The sequence below is a fragment of the Protopterus annectens genome, chromosome 6.part0 (genome assembly GCF_019279795.1).
Source record: "Protopterus annectens isolate FY-2018-M chromosome 6.part0, PAN1.0, whole genome shotgun sequence".
Classification (NCBI taxonomy): Eukaryota; Metazoa; Chordata; order Ceratodontiformes; family Protopteridae; genus Protopterus; species Protopterus annectens.
Window position 1 is genome coordinate 170,772,216 of NC_056737.1, and position 27,143 is coordinate 170,799,358.

Sequence of the window (27,143 nt, forward strand, 5' to 3'; positions counted from 1 at the left end):
TTGTACATTCATAACCAACAACTAATTTGTTGATAGTCACCGTTGTTTTAAGACTAAAAGTGGCTTAATGGAAATGTGGTCATTCAGACCTGGTAAAGATGAGGCATCCATGAAGCGTTGCCACCACACTTTCTTATAATCTAGGGTGGCTTTGAAATCACCCCCCCTTGGATCCATTTTAATGTTTTCTAAAATTGAAAACTTAAATGTGTGAAACTATATGTCTGTACAGGGCTTTGTTGGAGTCCTTCCTTCTAATACTGTATAAATTATCGTATATACGTTTCCTGAGGCACCTCTCCATTTTTCCTATGTAATATCCTGCACAGGCAGTACACTTAGCCATGTAAACCACCAATGTCGAGTTGCAATTGCCCTGTTTAATCCTAACTGTAGTGTTAGTGACATTATTTAATTTAATAATGTCCTCTTCCAATATAAACGGGCATGAGCGCTGTTAATTATCAATTCCTACATCTGCACTTCGTCCCTGAATGGAATCTGCATTCTCTCTATGATGTGCACCTAACAAAGGTAAATATTTTAACCCCCCATTCCTTTATGATGTATTGTCTGACATTTTCCATCATGTCCACCCTATATCCACTCTCCTTGAATAGACCTATTATGTAATTCATCTCCTTAATCATATCCATATACTTAGATGTCATGTGGGCTGCTCAAATGCATTGCCCTTTAAATATGTTATACATATGTTTTTTAGGATGAAAAGTAGAATATTCAAGATGATCATTGGAAAAAGTGCTTTTTTGATGGATGCGGGATTTGAATCCCTTATCTTTACTTGAAAAAAAAAAGTGTCTAAGTAGGCAATCCCTTCGTTACTTAAGGAGTATGTGAATTTAAGAAAGTCACTACTAGTGTTCAAAAAAGTAATGAACTTTTCTAAATCAACCGGGCTTCCATCACAGAGGAGATATATATATATATATATATATATATATATATATATATATATATATGTATATATCATCCAAAAATCAGGAATAGTGCCTGATGTACTGGTGATAAAAACTGTGAAAGAGAACCAATTCTTCCCAGTCTAACATCATCAAATTGGCAAAGATGGGGACACAAGCTCAGCACTCATGTGTACTCGAATACTGTCCACAAGTATTCAAGATTAAAAATATACTAACCAAGTTTTGGAACATAATATTGGTGGACCAGGATTTGATGGAAATAGTGGGTAGTAAGCCGACATTTGTGTACAAAATGGGTTGGAATATTAAGAACTTTTTAGAACAAAAAAATACAGGAAGGGATTGGAGCACCACCAATTCTAATAGACACACTATCAAATGTGGGACTTGCAATCAATGCCCATTTATATTGGAAGAGGACATTATTAAATTGAATAATGTTACTAACACTACAGTTAGGTTTAAACAGGGCAATTGCAACTCGACATTGGTGGTTTACATGGCTAAGTGTACTGCCTGTGCAGGATATTACATAGGAAAAATGGAGAGGTGCCTCATGAAATGTATATACAATCATTTATACAGTATTAGAAGGAAGGACTCCAACAATGCCCTGTACAGGTATATAGAAAAACATGGGGAGTTTCACACATTTAAGTTTGCAACTTTAGAAAACCTTAAAATGGATCTGGGGGGGGGGTGATTTCAAAGCCACCCCAGGTTATAAGGAAGTGTGGTGGCAACTCTTCACGGATGCCTCATCTTTACCAGGTCTGAATGACCACATTTCCATTAAGCCACTTTTTGTCTTAAAACAACAGTGACTATCAACAAATTAGTTGTTGGTTATGAATGTACAACACCTGATCTATCAATATCAGGTTACGATTTTAAATTAGGACTAGAACATAGACATGTTTTTTAATAGTTAGCAATGGCATATTTTTAAATCATACACAGTTTTTGCATAACACCTGCATATTAGTGGTTGTAGGTACCATGAATTATTCATTAAGATTTACTTGTAGATTAGTAAATATTTCTCATCCTTTAATATATTATATTTACTCACATTTACATTACAGTGTTCAAGTGTTATCATGTGAGTATTTGTTTGTTCAATTTTAGTATTTTTATGCAAATGTTTATATGTATTTCAATATAGTGTATGCATTCCATATACATACATCAATTGTTCAAACATATGATTTATATTTTTAAAGTTTTTTCACAGTTTTTTAATGGTTTTTGTACATGGTATGTATACAAATTATATGTCTTTAAGGAAAATTAAATAGGGGCTTTTGGCACCAAGATTTGAATTTAAACTGAAGTCTTTTTATTAGTAAATTGTTCTGAGGAAGACCACATATGCTGGGTGAAAGCGCTTCACGTACTTCTTGTATGCAATAAAAAAGTTGTTATTCTTAAGCACCATTGTTACTTTATTGGGGGCATTCTGGTGACCAGCATTGGATTTTCATTGAATTTTGTTAGTTTTTATTCAATGACTTGTTCATACAGGACTCTATACATTGTCTTAATTTTGTTTAATAGTGCAGTAATATCTGTCATTCCCATAAGAGATTTTCCAGGGACCTTGTATCATAGCAAGAAATCATTTAGGCACTTGTTTTTTGCTCTTGCGGCTGCAGTTAAATTGCTGATCTAACTTTTTCATTAATTGGTTTCAGGCTTTGCAAAGTCAAAATATAACACATGTATCAGGGTTCATTCTTTATTCTTAGTGTTAGTGGTATTATATGTACAGAATGGTCCTGTGAATTTCTAATCAGGAGCTTTTCTTAATTTTGTTTCAATTTCTCTGGCCATTACTTCACCCTGTTTCATATCCTATACATCTGAACTTTTTCCATTCAGCATCTTTGTTATACCCCGCAGGATCTTCATAGATAATATCTCCAAAATGTGTCTATTTTTTCTTTTTTAGGTGGTGCTTCAATTCCTTTTGCCTTGTTTCTCAATTCTCTATTAAGCATTTTTAGGTCATTAATATCTGCATATCTTCTATGTTTTTCTGCCTGTGCTGATATCTTTTACTATTTGCAATAGTATTTGTTCTGATACTGCTTTTATTATATCTATGTGCGTGCCTAGTTTTGATCATTTATGGCTATGACATAATCTGGTAGTCAAAAGTAAAGTTCCCATGAATGATTTTCCTTAGTAATTTACAATGGGGGATATATTAACTATCATTGACATATACTAACACACACTTATCCATCTATATATCACTGTAAACAGAAGTATTATAAATGTATACATAAATATAGGCATTGATACATGTGGATACATAATATAAATTAGTGATATGAATTATGTTTTGAATGTCAAACTTTAATTACATAGTTTGAAAAAAAAATCATAGGCCCATGGTAGAGCAATGCAATAGATAGTACAATATGCAACATGACCAGTTACTGCTTAAAATGTATTCCTACCACAAACAAGCTGCTCCACAAATGTAAAGCAATGTTATAAAACAAATAGGGGAATTCTATATTCAAGTTATGTATCAGTCTACAGGGATGAGAACACAAAAAAACCCTGTGAATGTGTGAAAAGGCAGGTGAAAATAATAAAGTATTACATTACACAATCACTGAGCAGGAGTGTCGGCATGGTAAAAAAGAAAGCTCCTAGTTCCATGATCATGTCCATAAAATACATCAATCCCCTAGGATGTAGGCATAAGATTAACAGTCAGAAAGGTGAAGGTAATATGCATTCTTGGTGATAGAAAGGAGTATCCCCTCAGGCATATAGAAATGTAGACACTTCTAAGAAAACATTTACATCCATGAGCTATAAACCTGAATTGACTTATAGTGTCATATTAGAAAAATATTTTCACTATTATAAAGCAAACCATATAAAGACATCAGAAAGACTGTTTTATTTACAAATTTATTGTGTCATTGTAACTTTAAACAATTCATTTGTATCTTTTAAAATGTACTCTGAACTTAATAGAAATCATTCTGGGGAAGTGTGTATGATTTGAATAGAAGTTGCTAATCATTAAAGGCCGGGTGGATATTTACCCCATCGATGTGTTTGAGTTTTTTTTTTATTTTATTAGTCAAGTTTTTGGTGTACAATGTTTGGGAAGTGTGACCCATTAAGGACAACCTTCAACACTGTTGCCCATTGTAAAGCAGTCTGGAAATGTGGGATAAAGGAGACTCCACAGACACATTACTGTAACCTGATACACTTAATATGAAAGAGACAGAGTGACAGTGCACAACATGCCCTTTAAGTCAAATAATGGAAGTTAGACATAAGAATGGGGAGAAGTAAAATGGTGATACTCATATAGAGAGCCAGAAAAAAAAACATGAAAATAAACTTAGCACTGAAACTAATGAAGGATCTAGAGTCATGTTGTAGTTAGACAGTAAAAAAATCCTTTCTATTATCTGAACCCTGCCTCAATGATAAAGTAGCAGAAATCCAGTACTATAACAGATACCAGTACAGGAACTGAAAGTAAACTGACAGAAAACCCTGAAATAATAATTAGAACAAATACTATAGGAAATGTCAGTATAAAAATGGAAGGTGTACTGATAGAAATCAGAACAAGACAGAGGTCTAGATTGATTCTTACAAAGAAGTATTAGCACAGGAACAGTGTAGATAAAATGTGAAAAAAGTGAACATAACTAAGAAAATACAGAGTTCTAAACCCATGTCTGGTCAAGGGAAAAAAAGAAAGGAGAAATCTGTTTAGCTCTTTTCTCATATTAAACTGTTGCAAATTGATACAGTTTATGCCACACATAGTTCTTTTTTAAGAAAACGTTTATTAATTTAACATACTTACAACATATACACAGGAAGTAAGAAATTCAACCTCATATAGCATTACACAACATCAGGAATGCATTAAATCATTAATGTAATCTTATGTAGTTAACACATGAAGAGTCTTGGTATTTCAATAGCAATATTCCCAGTCTATTCCAGCCACTAAAAGTCTTAATATGATTTATAGATCTTATTCTGATCCCTTCTTTTTCAGTTTTACATAGTATTGTTGTTAAATTTAAACATTTTTTGAATGCAAGAACTGAGTTTGATTTCCATTTTTTGTAGTAACTTATCTAACTACTACCAATAAACTCCAGAAGAGTTTTTGTTTGACTTTTACAGATAATGAAGCAGAACATTCACTAGTATTATTAATCTAGTTAAAGAACAATTATCAGCCCTTAAACCCTTAAAGTCTTCTCAATATACATTTAATTTTCACAGTCCATAAGCATGTGCATCTAATCAGCTTTTACAACTTTACTACATCTCCAACAAACTGAAGAAGTCATTTTAGTAAATTTAGATGTTTTATATGGAGTAACAAACCATTCTATGTATCTGGTTCCATATAAAACCTTTCCAGTATAAACTAGAATAAGTTTGAATAACTGATTTAAGTAACAAAGTTTTATTCTTATCATCTGTCAAGTCACTCAATCCACTACTATCTAAAATGTTCCAGAATTTTCCATCGAAATTATTTATGATTAACTTACATAACTTACATAACTAGGACAAGCAACATTTATAGGCAAATTTACCTTTAATGATAGCATTCATATAATAGGTGTGTGTGTGCTGTTTTTCTTCACTGATATCTACAAATTCATTTAATTTCTTACTCATGGATAACATTAACTGGTGAACAGATTCATCCAACTTATAATCATTCATTAAATATTCTAGAAACTTAGCTTTTATTTTTTTAGAATAATCAGACCACAATACTAATCCATTCATTTTTAATAAATTCATTTTAACATTTTTCTCAATTTCCTTAAATATGCATGTGTGTCCAATGGGATATCACACAAATGTCCACTGAGATATTAATGGAGTTTTAAAAACATATTTTTTAATTGTCTTAAAATTGATTTCATGTATGTAGAGTCTTCTTCTTTTGGCTTTTCCTGGTTAGGGGTCACCACAGTGGATCATCTATCCACTCATGATTATCAGTGGAGTTTTACCATGTCAAATTGCCATCCCAGCACTCAACCTTCCACAGAAGGCACACACATGCACGCACTCATGCCTAAGGCCAATGTAGAGTGTCCAATCCACCTACAGCATGTCTTTGGGATGTGGGAGGAAATCCACGCAACCACAGGGAGGACATGCAGACTCTGCACAGAAGACACTTCAGCTAAGGATCGAACCAGAGGACCTCTTGCTGTGAGGTGGCAACTCTAATCGCTGCACCACTGTGGCCGCCCTTAATGTGTGTAGAGTCTTAAGATCGAAATTAATTTCCTTCTAAGGTATATTTTATTAACCAGATGAAATGATTGTAATATATTTCTAATTTATGATATTTGATAAACTTATAGGAATTTAGTATAATCTGCTCCTGAATGGTTTTCCATTGATTAGTGTAGATTGAGTCTATTCATAACATAATAGAGTTAAAATTTGGAGCAATAAAATAAGATTCTACATTTGGGAAGCTAATACCGCCATAGTCTCACAATCTTATATGATTTCTAAAAGCAATTCTCACCTTTGTAGGACACCATAAGAATGAAGTTAACATTTTTTTCATTTTCTTTAAAAGTATTTTGTCTGTTTTGAATATTTATTTAGTCAATGACAATTGAGATTTAATCTCAAACAGTTCCCTGGAGTTAATGAAGCTTGCTCTATACTGAGTGTTTTAAAGGTTAGGGCACATAAAATTTAACATATAAGCAAGCAATTTTGTTTTGAAAGTCATCATAGTAAATTATTATGTATTTAATTTCAGATTTGTTTATAATTTTTAATTGTAAAGTTATATAGTATAATTTTAAAGATTTTAGCTAGTTATATAGTTTTGAATATTTATTTAGTCAAGATGAACAAGAGGTTCTTTAATAATACAAATTTCTTTCCTTTGTATTTTACGGCTTGTTCACTTTTTTGCTTTAATGAGATGTGGGTCATGTGATTGTTTTACTGATTATATAATGCATCTGTGTCCATTTGTTTTTACTCTGAAGAAGCCTGAATGGTATTATGGGTGAAAGCACTTAATCTTAGCTATATGTTAATAAAATTCTGACTCCCGTGGAGTATCGTTTGGCAACAGTAATATAAATTATCCATTAAATATTCCTAAATTATTCACTCATTCAACATTATTATAACTAAATCTCTAAATAAGTAAGTAGAACAGAGTGGGACCTGAAGAGATAAAGATATCTGTAGACTTAACAGGTGTCAGGTAATCGTATTATACTAAACTATTATACAAAAGAAAAACTAATGCACATATATATTTATCATGCTAAGAGATACATACATTTTAGCTCTAACAAATGCTCTGAATTAATTTTAAAGCACAAGTATCTATATCTCAAAATTGTGTAACACTTTTAATATGACAAATATCAAAATATTTAAAAATCCTTTAGCTTATTAAATTACTTATATATTTGCACATTACTGAGGTCAAAGAAAAACTGATTGTTTTTTCTTTCTCAATAACGGTGCTGCTTGGGCTCACTTTGCTCCCCTACCCTACCCCTATTCCCACCCACCCCCATATCACTTAGATTTATAGTTATACACCAAACCCCAACAATTATCACTCCCAATTACCCAATCAGATCTCACCTATCATCCCCACAGCAACACATTTACCACACCCTTATTCAACACCTAACCTCCACAGTTACTGACAACACTCCTATACACACCCTACTCCTTCTGCAGCTTTATAAGATGTCCCACACACATCATACCCAGCTATTAAAAGCTCTGTTTTATTCACCATCTTTTCTCACCTCCTGCTATCCATCCTTTCCTCCTACCACGCACAACTTTATATGACCACCACACCACCAAGGCAAACAGAATCCATAACCAATACCATAAAACTAAAACATTTCTCTATATCACTTTGTGACCTCACCTCCTCCTAACCTCTTTCATACCTTTATAATATGCTCACATACAAAACTAACCTTCATTCTTCACAAAAAAACAGCTAAAATATTACACAAGCTAACTAAACTCTATCAATACCTACTCCATAAACTAACTTGCTGTGGAGACATTCACCCTAATCCAGGATCCAATACATCTACCAACACAAATTTAAAACAACTACATCCTCTATACCTAAGACCTACCTCATCTCTCCCCCTTTTAAACATAAATGTAAAAAGTGTACTTAACAAAACACAAAACCTTCATGCCATGCTAGCTCTATACAAATCTGATATTGTTGTATTGACAGAAACTTGGCTAAAACCTGAACACCACAATAATGAAATTACTGCCTCTGGCTACAATATTATATGTAAAGATAAAACAGGGAAAAAGGGAGGAGGTGTAGCAATACTATTTCAAAATCACCTCACTATAGAACAGTTTAAGTGCAGTTCCCAAGAATATGTTGAACTAATTATTGCCAAATTTAAACTTAACTCTAACAAACAAATAATTATTGCAGGTGGCTATATCCCACCAGGCAATAACACTGCAATACTGGAAAACCTACTAAACGGGATGTCAACCTCCCTTCCCCAAGAGACCATACTAGTAAGAGACTTTAATATTGACTGGTTAGACTGCTCTAGCCATAATCCCATTACCTACATTAACCTCCATGGGTTCACCCAAAATTATATCTGCACCCAGTAGAATTGGCAAAATATCCAAACACTGGTCCATCTTAGACTGGATTCTACTATCTGACCCCACTCATGCACAGCAATCAGGCTGTCTTCCTGACAGTCTAAGCGATCATCAACCAATTTACCTAATTAGGAACTGGTCCAAACACACTAACCAACCAATCCTCAGAGTTGTACACACCAAAAAGACCTTCAGAGCTAATGACCTAATCAGTGCACTAAAATGATGTAATTGGAGACCCCTAAAACATCTCTCTCTAGATGAAGCCATACAGTACTTTAACTCAACCTTCCTAAAAATCTTAAACTGTCATGCTCTCTCCAGACCCATTAGAATTAAAACTAACTATACCCCATGGTTAACAAAAGATACTAAAACTATAATGAAAGAAAGGGACAAAGCCTGGTTACAATTTCACAAACATAAAACCACTACCATGAACCAAATCTACCTAGAACTCCACAATAAAGCCAAAAACAAATCAAGCTAGACAAAACTAATTACTATAAAACCATGCAAGAAATATATGCACACAACCCTCAGAAATTCTGGGCCACAATAAATAGTTTACTCCACCCAGGTAAACCCACCGCTCCTTCCCCTGTATTACCAAATAACCATGAAAATCTTCCCACTCAATTTAACAAATACATTTCCAAAACAGTCCAAGCCCTAGCCAACACCCAAACCAATACTAGTACCCTCATACCAACAGCTAGCCCTACCCATCTCAGTACACAAAACAACTTCTCTGGCTTACCCTGCACCCAGTATCTATAAATACAATTGCCAAACTTCTCAAACAACGCAAACCAACCACACTGACAGCTGGCAATCTGCCAGCAGATTTCCTTCAGATAGCAGAAGCTATAGCCTATCCCGTGTCCCTTCTCATAAATAGGTCTATATCAGAATATAAGGTACCTCACTCATGGAAAATATCAAATATTATACCACTGCACAATGGAGGTAACTCCCTTGAGTTAACCAACTACCACCCTATTGCAATTCTTTCACCTCTATCACAAATATTAGAGAGAATAGTTCACTCTCAACCAATGAAGTACCTCCTAAAAATGGCTTACTATTTAAATCCCAGCATGGCTTCCGGTCTTCCCATAGCACCACCACAGCACTATTTTCATTTACCAACATTGTCAATCCCATAAAAGCAAATAACTATTTGTATCCTCCATATTCTTAGACTTATCCAAAGCCTCTGACATGGTTAACCATAGTATGCTTCTACAAACTCTATCTACCCAATAAGCTCCTCCACCATATCATGGTTCAACAACTACTTATCAGACCATCAGCAGGCAGTTCTATGGTGAGACTAACTGCCCCCCCTATTATCAGTAGCCATAAATATCCCCCAAGGGTCCATCCTTGGTCCTTTGCTGTTGTCACTCTTTACAAACCGGATAGATTAATCCTCACTCTGCCTCAGTAGTGCAATATGCAGATGACACTACCATTATATGTGCTGCCCCCACACTAAATGAGCTACTAACCATAACTCAGCATAACTTTACTTTAGTTGAAGTATGGTTAACTAACATCAAACTTATTCTTAATCCAAAAAAGCAAACTCATTCTCTTCAGCCCTGGTAGATCCCCTCCTCTAAACAATGATTTTATCATCAAATCTAAAGATAATATACAAATCACCCCAACAACACACACAAAACTGTTAGGTGTTGAAATTGACTATTATCTGAAATTTGACATACACATAGCCCAAACAATCAAGAAAGTCAACAAAAAGCTTGGTCTTCTTTACAGGAACCGACAATTCATGACTAAACACACCAAAGCCGCTATTGCTAGGACTTGTCTCTTATCTACCCTCCTTTATGCCTCCCCTATCTTAACTAACCTTCATCACACCAAACTAAACAAAATGGAATCTTGTTAGAACAAGATTGCCAAGTTTTTTACCAATGCTTCTCATAGATCCCATCACTGCCTAGCTCTCAAGCAACTTAATTGGCTTGAGTTACCACAACTACTCCTACTGAAACAACTCTGTATGGCACACAAGCTCTACTACCTCCCAGACAAAAGCCCAGCACTTCAGCATCTAATTCACCCCTACAACCCCACCAGAGCATTACGATCTAGTAATCAAAACCTCCTAAATGTCATCAAGCATAAAAATGATGCTGGTAAATCTCTCTTTGCCTGCACCATTGCCAAAATCTGGAATTCACTCCCAAGCCAGTTAACTTCTACCTCCTCCACTCTCCAATTTAAAAAAAAAATCCTCAAAACCCACTATTTAAATAACTGGCTTTTCTCATGCTACTCCGCCAGGTTAATCCATGCCACTGCACTGTTGTAAGGATTCTCCTAAGGAACAACTTTTTGTCTTTGCCCTGTTTCCCATTTATCCAATGATAAGTCCTTCACAGCACTGATCAACTTGCTCAACAAATGTTATGTTCTGAAAGAACCAATAAACATCATTAAAAAAATGCAACTCTCAGAGGTTCAGTTTTGTATGATTTACTATAGAAATGACTTACAATTAAAAATGATTAGTCTTTGCTTATCCATGCTTGTCTGTATTCTAAACATGTATGCTCATATGTCCTTGGTTTTATTCTCTCTTACGTACTGCACTATTATTTGCAACCCTCAAATGCTCAGTTTTGTAGGATTTACTATAGAAATGACTTACAAGTAGAATTTGTTGATTCTTACATATGTTTGTTTGTCTGTATTTGTAATATATATGCTCACATGTCTTTGGTTTTAGTTTCTCTTATGTACTGTATTGTTATTTGTAGCTTTTCTCCCCGGGGTTCCACTGAAAATGGACCTGTGTCCAGTCAGACTTTCCCGGTAAACAAATGTAAAATAAAAAATAAAAATAAGTAGAAATGTATTTCTATTTTTATGGAGTCAAAATGTATTTGCAGTCTACATCCTTTTCAAAAGTTAAAATGTGCTTAATTCAAATCCTATTCTCCCTTCCCAGGTTCAAACATATTAAAAATCTACTTTACTTTCTATCAAAATTGATATATTTTAGGACTATAGGATCTGCCTTTCTGTGGAATATACTCCTTAACCTTTGTGTTGTTTTCCTGATTGTTTTTCTTCAGCTCCCTACTACTATCATGGGTCAGCCAACCCCTGAGCTACCTTTCACTGCTTTTAAGTTTCCTGCAACCATTTTAGATTTCCATACCTTTAATCCATTTCACGTTTCTTAATACTATTGCACTGAATTACTGGTTTTCTTTTCTAATTATGCTCCATTCAGTTTGTTCCCTTGTCCTAGCTCCCCACAAGCTGTGTGTGTGTGTGTGTGTGTGTGTGTGTGTGTGTGTGTGTGTGTGTGTGTGTGTGTGTGTGTGTGTGTGTGTGCTCAGATATTACGATTTGAAAGAAAAGCATGCTTTTGGATTATCTGTGTTTATAGACCTATGTCATGAGATGTTGTAATATTTATTTAATGCTGCAGATAACTATTTAAGTACTTAAATCTCTCGGCACTTAAGTATTCCTGAAGTGTATTGCAATTCAAACTAATGCATAGGCATTGAATGTTCTTATGAAAGCATTCAGCTAAGTGCCTGTTCTGCTCTAACTGAATATCCTGCTGCAACATGTTTTTTCTCCCAGAATAGCATTACAAGCAGGTGTCTTTGAAAATACTCTCACATCTACTTATTTTTTGTGTCACCTACAGGATTCTATCCTGAAAGAATAGGGCTACTATCCCTATAAGCTTGTATTCTATATTTAATATATTCCATCTTAAATGGTAATCTGCTGAGTTCTGTTTAAATTATGCTGAAATATCTGTGCTAGTGCCAGATCCGTGGCTCTCATACAACTTGTGGGAACCCCTCAGACCTAAAGCCTGTTTTTGAGCTGGTTAACTTCTGTAAAAATTTCACGTAGAATAATTTCTGGTATAACCCTATTTTGGTAAATTACCATTTCCTCCTTAGGGCATATTGGCAAGATTTCTAAAAAACTACTGCTATAATTTTGTATTTCTACTCTTGCATATAATTAAATAAATAAATATAGCATTGCTGATTCCATTGGGTCAGATTATAGGATTTGCATTTCTCTGGAATTTACTCCCTTACCTTCCTTTGTTTTCCTGATTGTTTTTTTCTTCACCTCCCCACCACTGCTGTAGGTCAGTCAACTCTACTACCCTAAACCCAATTCCAACTCACCCTCACTTACTCTAAATGTATACTCTAATCCCTCTGTTCCATTCCCCTCTTATTCCTTCTCTTCCTGTTCACTCCTTCCTATCAACTCTCTCATACCTCAACCTTTCCACACCCCCACTGCCCACTCAGCCTTACAAACTGAAACACTTTGCACACCTCCCTGTACATTGTATTACAAACTTTAAAATACTAATGCTGTATTCACAATTTCCTAAACCTTTCCTTGTTTTAGCTTTCTCAACAACAAATCCCATGTACTCCCCTACCTTCTTTTCATAACTCACTTCCCCTCCACACTGCATCTCACCTTTTCTTTACTTATCTTCTCACACACTTCCACCTCTAACACTTTCTCACCCTCCCTTAGCATGTTTCTCATCTTTATCTCAACTCCACTCCACTTCTTCTTCTCTCTCACCTGTCCTCCTATCAAACTAAATTTCCTCCCATAAACTTACCTCATACTCTTACACACCCACTAAGAGACTTTGAATCACCACACACTTTCTCAGTAACACCCTCTCTATTTAACCCTTGTAACCCACTCCTACTCAAGATCAAATTAGTCCTCCACCCCTCACACCCCCTGAAATCTAAGTTTAAATATCACACCTACAGCCCTACGATTCCTACACTATTACATATCACCAGAAGTTTATTCCTCTCAGGAGATATTCACCCCAACCCTGGCCCCTACTCCTATCTCTGTCGCCCTCATCTCACTCCCATCTCTGCCTCATCCCACTTCCTCCTTCAAGTGTTTAACCATATACTCATTGAATATTCATAGCATTTTTAACAAAGTCAGTGAATTCAACTCATGGGTTGCCCATCATTCCCCTTGACTTATTAACTCTCACAGAAACTGGCTTAAACCCCTCATTACAGACAATGAAATTCTTCCCATGGATACAATATCTTCCACTTGGATAGGGTCCACGAGAAAGGAGGAGATGTTGCTATAATTTCTTTTGACCGACTGAACTTGTCCCCTTTGTCCATTTCACTCCTCACCTTTAACCCTACAGAACTCTTAATAGTAAACTGCAAAGTTAACAATCACAAAATAACGACAATTGCTGCTATATACACACACGTATATATATATATATATATATATATATATATATATATATATATATATATATATATATATATATATATATCTCCCAGGTAATAACATCCCCATTCTTGAATATATTCTGTCATGGATCATTCACTACATATCATATGAGACAATAATTCTGGTAGATGTCAACAGTGATTTGCAGAATCTCCCACTGACTCCCCTTACTCTAGTATAAAGCTCCATAGCTACACATAACTAATCTCAACCCCTACTCAATTCAGCAAGCCAACAAACTCCCGCTCTATCCTAGACTGGATCTTAGTATCCAGTCTCAACCTGTACCACAACCCTATAACACTAACTGATTCTATAAGTGACAACCTTCCCACCTGCATTCAAAGATACTCCCTTTAACAAATTAGATCACGCAAATATAAATAGCGCCATAGTCTCTTCAACCCTGATGTGTTCAACAATAGACTCTCCTCTATAAACTGGTCCTTCCTTTTTAACTTACCATTTGAGGATGCCGTATGCAAATTTACTACATTTTTCTAGATATTCTCAACTCCCTTGCTCCCCTTAGGAAAATCAGAGTAAAATCTCTCTTTGCACCCTGGCCTTCTCAGTCCACTCACTCTCTAATGCACAAGAGGGATAATGCCTGGACAAACTGGCTAAAAATTAAATTCCCTATCCATCTCCAGACCTGCAAAAAAGTCCAAAACCTCACCAAAACATGTAAATAATGATAAGAAAAACTACTGCCTAAAGCCTCAAACAAACCATCACAGTAATCCTAAGAGATTCAGGAACATAGCTAATAAGATTTTTATCCAGGTAGCCCCATATACCTAACACCTGCCCTAACAACTCTCCCCTTGAAATTGCCACTACAGTATTCTTAACTTTCATTTAATTGATTCTGTCAGCAAACTAACTAAGAATAGTCATGCCCCAATCTCTCTATTCATCTCTCCCTCTTGCCACAAAACCACCTTCTCACTCAAACCCATCCCTACTGCTTACATAAAACCTGTACTAAATAAACTAAAGATATGTTCTCCCTCACAGATAATCTACCTCCCCTCTTCCTAAAGCTTGCCATTAGTTCATTGGCCTACCTTCTCTCCATACAGATCAATAGATCTGTTCAAAAATCTACAGTCCCCACTATCTGGAAACAATTGTACACTATACCAATCCACAAAGGAGGATACTCCGCTGACCTCACAAACTACAGCTCCACAGCCATTCTATCCCCTCTCTCTAAAATACTTGAAATAAGGTATACATAATCAGCTCCTGAACTATCTTCTTCAGAAACATTGATACACTCCTATCCAACATGCCTTCCATCCTAAACATAGCACAAGTACTGCTCTACTTTCCTTTACTCATACTATCTCTCAAGCCAGAGACAACAATAAACTAGTCTCCTGTAAATGTTTAGACATCCCCAAAGCCTTTTGACACTATCTCTCACCTCAAGCTCCTCACTAAATTGTCTGACCTTAATCTCTCTAATCCTACTCTTAAATGGGTCTCAAGTTACCTTACCAACAGACAGCAATCCAGCAAGTGGCTCTGTTCCTTCTCACCCTTCCTCCCTGTCAATATGGGTGTACCTCGAGGTTCCTTTCTTGGACTACTGCTATTAAACATCTTCACAAACTGTCTTCACACATCCTGCTCTCATACAATATGCAGATGATTCCACTATAATCTCCACTTCTGATAACCTCTTTCACCTCCACACTTTAAAACTCTTTCAGCTCCGTTGAATAATGGTTAACTGACAATCACCTCGTACTCAAACCCCCCTCAAAAAAAAAAAACTTGACTTATTCCTACCAAAATCTTTTTCTCATCCTAAATCTTCTTTTACTATCACATCTCCTGAGAACACTAGAATTAACATTGAAACACATCAAGCGTCTGTGCACTATCACTGATAACCAACTAAAATTCAATATACACATCAAAATCGTATAAAAAAGACTCACCAAAAACTGGGCTTTCTCAATAGAAACAAAAAATTCCTCATCAAAGACTCTAGACTTTCCCTTGCCTATGCTTACCTTCTTCCCAGGTACTATATGCCTCTCCAGTCTTAACCACTTACAATGCTCTGTAAAGTCTAAGCATGACCTCACTTATAACAAAGTCCCTACATTCACCGCAAACCAGCCGTACAACTCATACCACTGCCTTTCTCTCAAATCCCTAAACTGGCTAAAATTCCACCACCAGCTCCTACTTGCTCAACTTCTCCTTACTCATTCCATCCTCAACAAATCTACCTCCTGCCCTGCTATCTCATCCTTCATCTCCTTCTATACTCCCAATTGCTTTCTCTTTAGCTCTGACCAATTTCTCTTAAATGTCTATAAGCCCAAAAGAACCACTGGCCAAAATCTATACAGCTACTTTATTGCCTTAGCTTGGAACAAACTTCCTCTGATCATCAGAACTATATCCAATATCCACAACTTCAAAAAAGGTTTTAAAAGAAACTCTTCTGAAATCATGGATCTGCTCCTGCAAAGGCCAAACTTAACTCTTTTCAGTATTTATCCTTACTACTCAGAGTCTTTTAATTCACTTGTCCATCCATTTTACTTCAAGCATAATGGGGCGACGCAGTGGTGCAGTGATTAATGTTGTCGCCTCACAGCAAGAAGTTCTGTGCCAGGGTGCATTCTGTGCAGAGATTGCAAGTTCTCCCTGCATTCGCATAGGTTTCCTCCAGATACTCCAGTTTCCTCCCACATTCTAAAGATGTGTCTGGAGTGTTTCTTCCCAGGCCTCCGCTGAAAATAGGCTCGGTCCTAGTTGGACTTTCCCATTCAACAAATGTTAAATAAAATAAATAATCTCAGTTTATTACACTCATCCTTTTTTTCTGCCTGTGTACTGCCTTTAACTACTCTACTGGTTTATATTTTTATTTCATATTCTTTCTCCAGAGCCTTTTGATTTGTTCTACTTTAAACTGTACTCTGAGATTTATAAGTAATTTTAGTAACCATCATGGGTCTCCTGGTATCACTTACCTCATTGCCTGTTGATTTATTTATTTATATATTGTGTTTGAGAACAGTTACCTCTATATTAGACTTTGCCTTGTATTAGAAGCTTTCTGTACTTACTGTTATGTCAGCTTTGATAAGGGTTTTGTAAGGAGCTTTTCTCCCCAGGCCTCTGCTGAAAATGGGCTCTAGCTCAGACTAACTCAGTTAACAAATATCAAAATAAATAATAAATAAATGTACAAATTCAGCAACATAGCACTCAGATTTCTGACTTATGAAATGAGTTTTTTGCAGACAGCCTTACTAAATTTAATGACATACAATATACAAAAAGCTTCAAAGTTCATATAGGATCACTAGGCAAATGGACCTGGGGCCCTTACAAGCTTAGCCAAGAGTTTATCCCCAAAAATGAAACCTCAGTCAGCACCTGCCACCCCTGTCAATGAGGGACACAGGTGGATTCCCTGGGACAAATTTGTGGTTTCCCATCCACTCATCAAGGTTGCACTTGAAGAGGGTCAGCGAGGTACTCTGTTTGATGTGTATGGGAAGTCTATTCCCGAGACAAACCTCTCTCTCTCCAGCAGGTTTTCTTGATGATGCATATTAGATTCAGGCCTTTCGAGTGGGTAATGTGCAAGAAATTAGACTTGCGGATATGGAGCATCTTCAGTAGGGCAGAGTCTGAGATTGCCTTGTAGGCAAGACACAGATCACTCCTGAGCAATCTGTATGATACCGAGTAGAGAGATAGTGACTTGAGTCTGTCCACATATGACAGGCATTGGAAGCCATGAATTCTCTTTGGGGGGTATTTCTGTGGCCTTTCCAGTTGGTGCAGATGTTTGGACAGGTACATACCAAATGGGGTGTTATATGCAATTACTGATCTAATTAGGGAGGAGAATAGAGAGGCAATAACCTCCTTTTTTTTCTGGATGCCATTTCTTTACTTATGAGATGAACCAAGTAAAAGGCTTTTCTGACCACTCTGTGAGATTGTTGTCAACCTGAGTACCCAGGCTTCTCTCTACAGGTTGAGTACTTAGAGGGTTGCCATTGATGTGGTAACCTGTAGGGGCCATGTTTTTGCCAAATGGTATGATGATACATTTTTTTGCATTTGACTTGAGGCCATGACTTTGGCACCAGTCATTAGTTGCTGTGAGACCCACTTGCAGTATGTTAACATCATTTGGGGAGTCAATGACAGCATCCAACTTACAGTGGTCCGCAAACTTTGTCAGCCACAGGCCTTTTGTCTTTGCCTGCACCTCTGAGAAGTAGATCCCAAAGAGTAGGTTCCTAGGACATATCCCTGGGAAACACCACTAGTGACCGGTCTGCAATCAGAGGTGGAGGCACCTATTTTGACACTGTGGGCCCTGCCAGTGAGCCAGTTAGCCACCCACCTGATGAGATTGGGATTTAAGCCATGTTGTGTTAACTTTTCAATGATGCCTGAGTGTGGGATTGTGTCAAAGGCCTTGACCAAGTCAAGGTAAGCTGTATGTACTGACCCAGGGCCTTGTTGACAGTCTTCAAAAAAGTCAACCAGGTTCAACAGGCAAGATCTGCCCTTGATGAATATGAACTGGGTTGAGGTCAAGTGCTTGGAGATTGCCTGTGTCCTTCTTCATGGGATCCGTAATAATATGCTCCATGGCTGTACAGATCAGACTTATCAAGTTAATGAGGCAATAGTTTCCAGGATCAGTAGTGGCACCACCTTTGAGCAAGGAGATGACAATGGCAGTTCTGCACTCTGCTGGAATGAAGCCTGTACTTAGATTGTGGTTGAATAGTGTGCTCAACGGCAAAACTAGTTCTTGCTGGAGATGGTGCAGAATACAGCCTGGGATACTATCAGGGCCCATGACAGCTGTGTTCTTTGCCTTGGATAGGGCCTTTAAGACTTGATCTATGAATATGTGATGTGCGTGACAAGTGTTGGGGATGTCGAAAGGGCCTTTGGGGGACAGGGGTGAAGTTTGAGCTGAACCTATCTACTAGCAGGTTGGCTAAGTCAACAGGATCAGTGTAAGTGATACCATTAAGTACTAATTCAGAACAAACCTGGGGTTTGCCATGGAGGTTCCTGATGTAGCTGAAGTAAATTATGTGGGAAGAAATATCCAGGGAATTGTTATGGCTAGGCTTGTATAGGCCCTAGGGCCGATAGCCTAGTACCAACCTATGAACCTATGACCCTATGAAGAAGGCTTTGTAGTTTCCATTTGTTTCGGAGGCTAGTTTTGATTCATAATTGGCTTTGGAGGTTTTCACTAGTGATCTAATTTACTTGTTGAGGCTAAGGAGGGAGTTTTTCCAATTTAGAATTTGTTCATTTTAACCCATGGACAACAGTTTCTTCCTTTTGTTGCAAAGCCTGTTGATAGATGATATCCACCAGACAGGTTTGTGTTTCCTTGAGTAGCAGGTTTTAGTTCTGTTGGGTATGGCTGAGTCCACGCAGTTGTGCAGGTGCTTGTATACTACATTTGCATACTGTTCAGCATAGCTGTCTGCATCTTCTGGGGGGGGGGGGCAGTGGTGTGAAGCTACTGATACTTTCCCTTAGGAGGTTGTAGTCAGCTTTTGAGACATTTTTTAGCCTGATTATGGCTGGGGGTGGGGTTGAGTGGGATAGAAACATTGAATGAGCTAGACCAATGATCTGATCTCACCAAGGAAGAACATACTGTGGGAGTGGTGCAGCGGTCAACCATGTTGGTGAGAACCAAGTCCAAAATATTATCTTCCCATGTGGGGGTTGAAACAAGCTGGTGTAGTGTATTCGATCTGATGAAGTCAAGGAATCATTGGATGAATGCATTAGTGCAGGAATAGTTTACCCACTCTATGGTTGGGCAGTTGAAGTCACCAAGGATCACTGTGTTAGGGGGTACCGTGATGGAGTCAAGTAGATTCAGGTAAGAGGAGTGGGTGTCCTGAGTCATGAAGGGAGGTCTGTAGTGGGCTATAACTTGGTGTCTTGCTAACTGTCAGTTGCACCTGGAGTAGTTCCAGTGTGTCATGCTGGCAAACTAGTCTGGAGGTGTGCCTGTCCATAATGAAGATAGAGACTCTACCACCCTTAGACCACCCTTAGTCTTCCTGACCTCATTTTGGGATCACAACTTGTGAGGTATAGCCTGGTAAGGCAGGGGTGCTCTCTGCAGTCCTTAACTAAGTTTCCATGATGACACAGACATCGGTATCTTCCAGTGTGAGGAGAGCATCCAGTCAGTGCATTTTCAGGTTAAGGCTCCTAGCGTTAAGCAGCATGACCTTCAATTTGCTTTTTGACAGATTTTTTATGTTGGAAGATTTGTCTTTGGAACATTGCCTAAAAAAGGCACAATGGGGGAGACAAGAGCCTTGCCCAGGATCCAGAATCCCAGGGGTAACAGGTGGAGGCCATCTCTGGCAAAGCATCGAGGCCTGTCAACCATGTTATCCCAGCTAGACAGATACTGGATCCCCTTGGAATGACACCAGAAACTAAGCCAATTGTTGAAGTCAATTATTTTCTGTTGGTATTGTGGTATCATTCTTGGTGAAGGTAGGATGCTGCTTAGGGCTAGGGTCATACCCTGCCTGGGACACATTCTCTGAGAGCTCAATCATGTCACTCCTCATATAGTCCAGGGAGGTACATTTCAAATCATTTGCACCAACATGGACGATGACATAGTCATACTTGTACTTGTGGAGAGACTTAAGTGTATGCATGATGTGGTGGATTCTGGAACCTGACAGACAACTGACTGTGACCTTCTCCTTGTCAAGCCTGGTGAGGGGGACATCAGTGTGTCTCACAATTGAGTTGCCAATGACTAGTATGTTTGCTTTATTATTATGCCTTGTGGGCTGTGTTGGTTTATTGTTTTGCCTTATGGGCTGTGTTTGTGAGATCCTGGTTTGTTGTCTGCTGTATGTGATGTGTTTGATGTTGTGTGTGGAATGTTTGTGAGGGTGATTTGGTGGTCTCTGATGTTTAGGTAGGTTTTTATTGAGGACTTCTGCATAGGGGTGTGTGTGTGTTGTGCTTGGCTATGTGATGAGAGTGGTGTGGTGTTTATGCTGGCAATCGCCTCTTTGTCAGGAGTATTGACTGTGGTGCGACAGAGCATGGATTCCAGGTTACTGATGTAGATGCATTTTTTGCAAGTAGAAACATTATGTTCTAGGAGAAGATGGCTGTCAGTAAACATGAGGCAGTTGCTACACTGTCTCAGTATGCCCATCTCGACCAGGTTGGCAAGAGTAACTGATGGGAATTAGCCAGACATAGTGATCCAAATACTTGGGTAGACTTATGGAGAGAAGGATTTGATAAGGTTTTGTCCACAAGAGTATAAACTGCAAAAACCTTCTTAAAAGTAAAGTAAATGGCCTGAAGCCCAAGTGCTAAACCAAAACTAAGATGCTTAGAATAACAGATATATTTAACCAAGTTACTAACACTCAGTAATAAATGCAGTAGAATAAAAACATGAACACTTAAGAGCACACAGCAAAGCAAAATAAGGTAATGAAGTAGGAAGAACAAAATTACAGTAAAAGCAGCTGAATAAAGTATATATATTTTTGGTAGGTGGAGAGGGAGGAAACAGAAGATAGTTGAAGATTAAGAAACTAAGGGATTGGCCTTCCCAAATGCTCCCTCTGTACTCAGTAGATTGAGCTGATGAGATGGGACTGGGAGGAGTGTCCAAAATCAAAGAAGCAAGGGGGTAGTCCTTCCCAAATGATCTCACTGTACTCAGTTGAGTGAGCAAATGAGACATGAATGGAAGGAGTGACCAAAATCAAATTTACAGCAGCAGTAGGCAATTCTAAAGCCACCAAGTTTAAGACTAAAACAGCACTTGCATGGGAGGATGAGAAAAACAAACAATCTGCAGACAGACAGAGGCCAGCAATAAACAATGAAGCAAATAAATAAATGCAATACAGTTTTTTTAACTATCACTGAAACAGATCAAGTGCAAAAAAGTATACTCATATCAGCTTGGTATATCCAGATGGTTATAGAATCAAATACAGCCTGGTACTTAGCTCTACTATATCAGTTCTGATACTGAGCACAATTTCACAGAAATGTAAGTCTTTGTACCAGAAGTACAACAGAGAATATAGACCCTCAGGCAATCAGATAAACACAGAGGTGTTGGCCTGTAGCTAACACCTTAAGTAGGCTGACTCCACAGAATGCAAAGCAACCCCTGACATGAAACTAGCTACTGAACTGTTGCTCATTCACCTCTAATACATGCAACAAGAAGACTTGGGGTTTTTTCTGATGCTTTAATGCATACAAACACATAGGATGGATAGCAGCATCTCTAAATATGAACAAACTAGTCAACAAATAAAGCTTACATACATACATACATGCTTACATCTCAACAGCTAAATACAAAATGGCAGTCAGGCTTGCATGTGCTCAATATTTATACACTTGTGCAAGCCCTTGGATAGCTTCTTAAAGGTATATACACACATATTGATCTACATCCTCCCTCTTAAAGAGATTGCCCTTTATGCAAAACAATATCAAAGCTAGACATGCATTATTATGTACATTGGACACAAAACACAATGTTCATGTTCAAGTTCCTTCATATCTGCTACAGGGTTTAGAGATTATACTATATCTCATAACATAACAATCTGGATCAAACTTAGCAACAGGGACAGTCTGTCATGCACAACTCATATTAGGAATGTCTGGATTCATCACAGGAATGGGGATATCCTCTGGAATTGGACCATTGGACAACTCACTCTGAGATAAACAGTCTTTCTCACAGGCTATCTGCTGTGGTATAGGCTTGGACACTGGTCTCAAATGCTTCTGATTCTACCTAAAAGTTGCTCCTTCTGATTCCACAATGTACAGTCTTGGCTCTGGACCAATATTCTTCACAAAACCAATCCGATCATAACCTTTGCATGTTTGCATCTTTACCACTTCTTCTTCTTGTAATGGATTGAGCAGTTTGCTAGTCTTATAGTAGTAGAACTTCTGGGTTAAGCATTTCTTTAACAGATTGGCTTTCACTGATCTGTTGTTCTTGACACATGAAACCAACAATTGACTACTGATTGGTAATATGGTTCTGATTTGTCTAGACAGAAGTCTCTGAGCAGGTGAACCAAGAAATCTATCATGAGAAACATTTCTGAGATTCAAGATATTTAGGAAAAGATCATTATTTTCCCATTTTGACTTCTCAAGTAACTGTTTTGCACTTTACATTGTGCATTCAGCCAAACCATTTGACTGCTGGTATGCTGGACTACTTGTGACATGAGTAAAGACCCATTCTTCAGCAAATCTTTTGAGCTATTGGCTTGTAAACTGCATGTCACTGTCAGAAATAACTTTGTGCGAACTACCATGAACAGCAAAATGACACTTCTTAGTAATGACAGTACTAGATGCTAGGTTGGGAAGTAGGTCAATCTCAAACCAATTGGAGTAAGAGTCTACCAACAGCAAATAATGTTGACCATTCCACTTGAAGATAGTGGCTACTGTTGACCAAGGTAGTTCCTGAATCTGGTTAAGTTGGAGTGGTTCCTTCTATTGCTGTGGCTTTGTACTATTACACACTGAACAAGAAGAAAGTGCTATCTCAATGTCCTGTGACATAGAAGGTCAAAATACTAGCTCTCTCGCCCTTCTTTTGGTAGATTCAGTTCCTGGGTGACCATGATGCAAGGTAGTAATGTACTCTGATTGCAAGGACTTTGGAACAATTACTTTTGGACTTTTCATTATGATACCTTTATCAGCCAGAATCTCATCTTTGTATGGAAAATAAGATTGCACATCTTGAGGTAAACTAGATTGCTTTGATGGCCAACCTTGATTGATAAAGTGAATGAGCCTCTGTGAAATGGTATCTGTAGCTTTGTCATCTCTCAACTCATTAAGATGTGTGGAAGAAAAAATTCTCACTTCCATGAGTTCAAAATCAAGGTTCTCCTCATACTGTTCTGTGGTGTTTCTGGGTGATCTGAATAATGTATCAGCAAGATAAAGAAGTTTGCCTTTCTTGTAGACAAGATTGAAATTATAATTTTGTAATCTTAGCATCATACGTTGCAATCAGGCTGGGGCTGAGTGCGTAGGTTTTCTCAAGATAGTGATCAATGATTGATGGTCTGTTTTGATCTGGATAGGTCTACCATAAACATAATTATGGAACTTCAAACATGCAAACATAATTGCCAAAACTCTTTTTAGATCTGGGCATACTGCATCTAATTTTGGGTAAGAGTGCTTGATGCATAGGCAACGGGTTGATCCTCTTGTAGAATGACTGGACCAAGACCAAATTTCGAAGCATCACAGGAAAGTGTGACTGGCTTGTGAACATTATAGTATCTGAGAGTTGGTGGACTAGCAAGTCTCTGTTTCAGGACATCAAATGCTCTTTGTTGTTGCTCTAACCAAGACCAGGATACATCTTTACATGTCAGCTCTCTGAGTGGCACTGAAAGTTGGCTCAAGTCTGGAATGAACTTGCCTAGGTAGTTGACCATACCAAGAAAACATTGCAGGGCTTGAACATTGTCTGGTGCTGGCATCTCAAGAATGTCTGTTTGTTTTGAAGGATCTGGTTGTAGGCCTGTACTAGTAAATAAATGACCAACATAAGTGACTTATCTTTGTCTGAACTTGCATTTGTATGGATTGAGCTTAAGATTCACTTGATGTGCCCTGTCCAGAACTTTTCTGAGGTTTCTGTCATGTTCAGTTTCATCATGACCTCCTACCAGTATGTCATCTACTATGGCAGCACAAAGATATCCAGAAAAAAATTTGCTCCATTGCACGTTGAAAAATGTTACCTGCACAATTGATTCCAAATGGCATTCTCAAAAATCTGTACCTGCCAAACAGAGTACTGAATGTAGTGAGCAATGAGGATTTTTTTGTCAAGCTGAATTTGCCAAAATGAAGTCTTTGCATCTATGACAAAAAATAGTGGCATTTGGCATCAGAAAAAATAGTGGTATTTGGCATCAAGGCTTTGACTTCTTCAACTGTACGCATTGGATGATGAGTTCTTTTTAGAGCTTTGTTCAAATCTCGTGGATCAATATGTATTCAGATATCATCTAATCTTTTCTTATGAGCTATCAGCATGGAAGATACCCATTCAGTTGGAGTTTCAACTGGACAAATCACACCTTCTCACACCATTTTTTCTAACTCGGCTTTAATTTTGTCCTGCATGGCTATTGGAACTTTATGTGCTGGCCTGATAACTGGATTGACCTCTGGGTCTAACTTCATGGAGTACACAAGTGGAAGTTTACTGAGTTTGTCTTTGAAAAGATCAGCATAGGCAAAAAAAAATGTACTGTGCGAAATTAGAGTAGTGGTCTTTTAAGCTAACATGATGGACTTCCTTATTAAATGAAAGCAGTCCCATTTTCAAACTGTCTCTGAGACCTAATAATGACTGGACATGCCTCTTGACCACATAAAATAATAAATCATAGTATCTCCCAGCAGAGTAACATGAAAGCACTACTGAGCCTTCAGTTTCAATTTCTTCACCCCCATAAGCAACACGTTTTGCACACCTTGCCAAATCAAGCCTTTCACCTTTACACACTCTGGCAAATGTTTCTGCTGACATTAACGTTGCACTTGTAACCTGTGTCAACTTAGAGCTCTGTGAGTTTGCAATTTATCTGAACACTACAAAATACTTTATTCTTTGCCTTTAAATCTACTGCATTGAACATTTTGTGAAGTATTGACACTCCATCAACATAAAGAGTAGAACTGCAACTGTCTAACTGATCAACTAATTTCTTAAAATGTTCCCTTTAAATGGAAGAATGTAGGATTTTTGATTTATAAAATCTTTTGAAATGATTCCATTTATTGCATTTGTGGCATTGTTGACCAAAAGCTAAACATTTCTCCCTTTTAGATTCATGGTTTCCACCACAGTCACGGCATTTGGCAATGAAACTGGGTGGAGGTCCATGCTTTCAGTTTGCTGACTCACTCTTATGCTTCATTGAGACTGTGCAAAGTCTGGAATGTGCTAGAAAGTTCTGGGGTTTATCAGCGAGTGCTACAGGCAATACAGCTGACGTGCTTGGGCCTCTTTCTTTTAATAAAGTGCTACATACTATCAACATGAGCTTTATCAAAGTGCCTTCTAGAGCAGCTCACATTTGTATGCATATTTGTGTGCTTTTCTGTGAGCTCATATATCTGATAAATCTCAATGGCCTTATTCAAAGTTAAAATAGAAGGCAACCAACCGACAATGGAAAACAATTCACAGCCGACCCAAGGATGAAAAGCCTCCAAACAGAAAAAAAGTCAAATCCCAGGTAAAATGAAAAGGAAGAATTTAATTCGAAACAATCCACGAAATCCAACAAACAGTGTCAATACAGAACATACAAAAGTGGAGGGTTTAGCACTTTCATCTGAAAGTCAGACTTCATCAGAACGTTCTTCAGAACACAATCAATTACAGCCAGGTACTTAGCTTTGCCATATCAGCTCTGCTACAGAGCACAACTTCAGAAAAATGTAAGTCTTTGTAACAGAAGTACAACAGAGAAAATAGACACTCAGGCAATCAGATAAACACAGAGGTGTTGGCCAGTAGATAACACCTTAGGTGGGCTGACTCCACAGAATACAAAGCAACCCCCACCATGAAACTAGCTACAGAAGTAACCCTGAAAAACAAACTGCATACAGACAGAGACCAGAAATAAACAATGAAGCAAATAAATAAATGCAGCAAACTTCAAATTTCAGCTTTCAGATTTTTTTAATATTTTATACGATTTTTTTTTTTTTGTAAATTATAGGAGCTCTTGTACATTCACATTTCAACCATATGCAGGTATATGCAATACTTGTCTTTCTTATAAGGAGTTAGTCATTTAAATATATTTTTTCTGTCTTATTTTCCTACTAATATTCTACCTTATTCTATAGAACTTGTATTTCTAAAATCTCCCATCAAAGAGCTATTTAATCATCAGTTCTCTATTAGACATTATAGTATGTGCATATATTTCTTAACTTACTGATACTGCTCTTTTATTAATCTTATGTATTAAATATTGCATTCTTTATGCATTTGCACATTATTCATACAATGCTTACTCTTCTTATTAATTACAGTACTGCAAGCAAACTTGA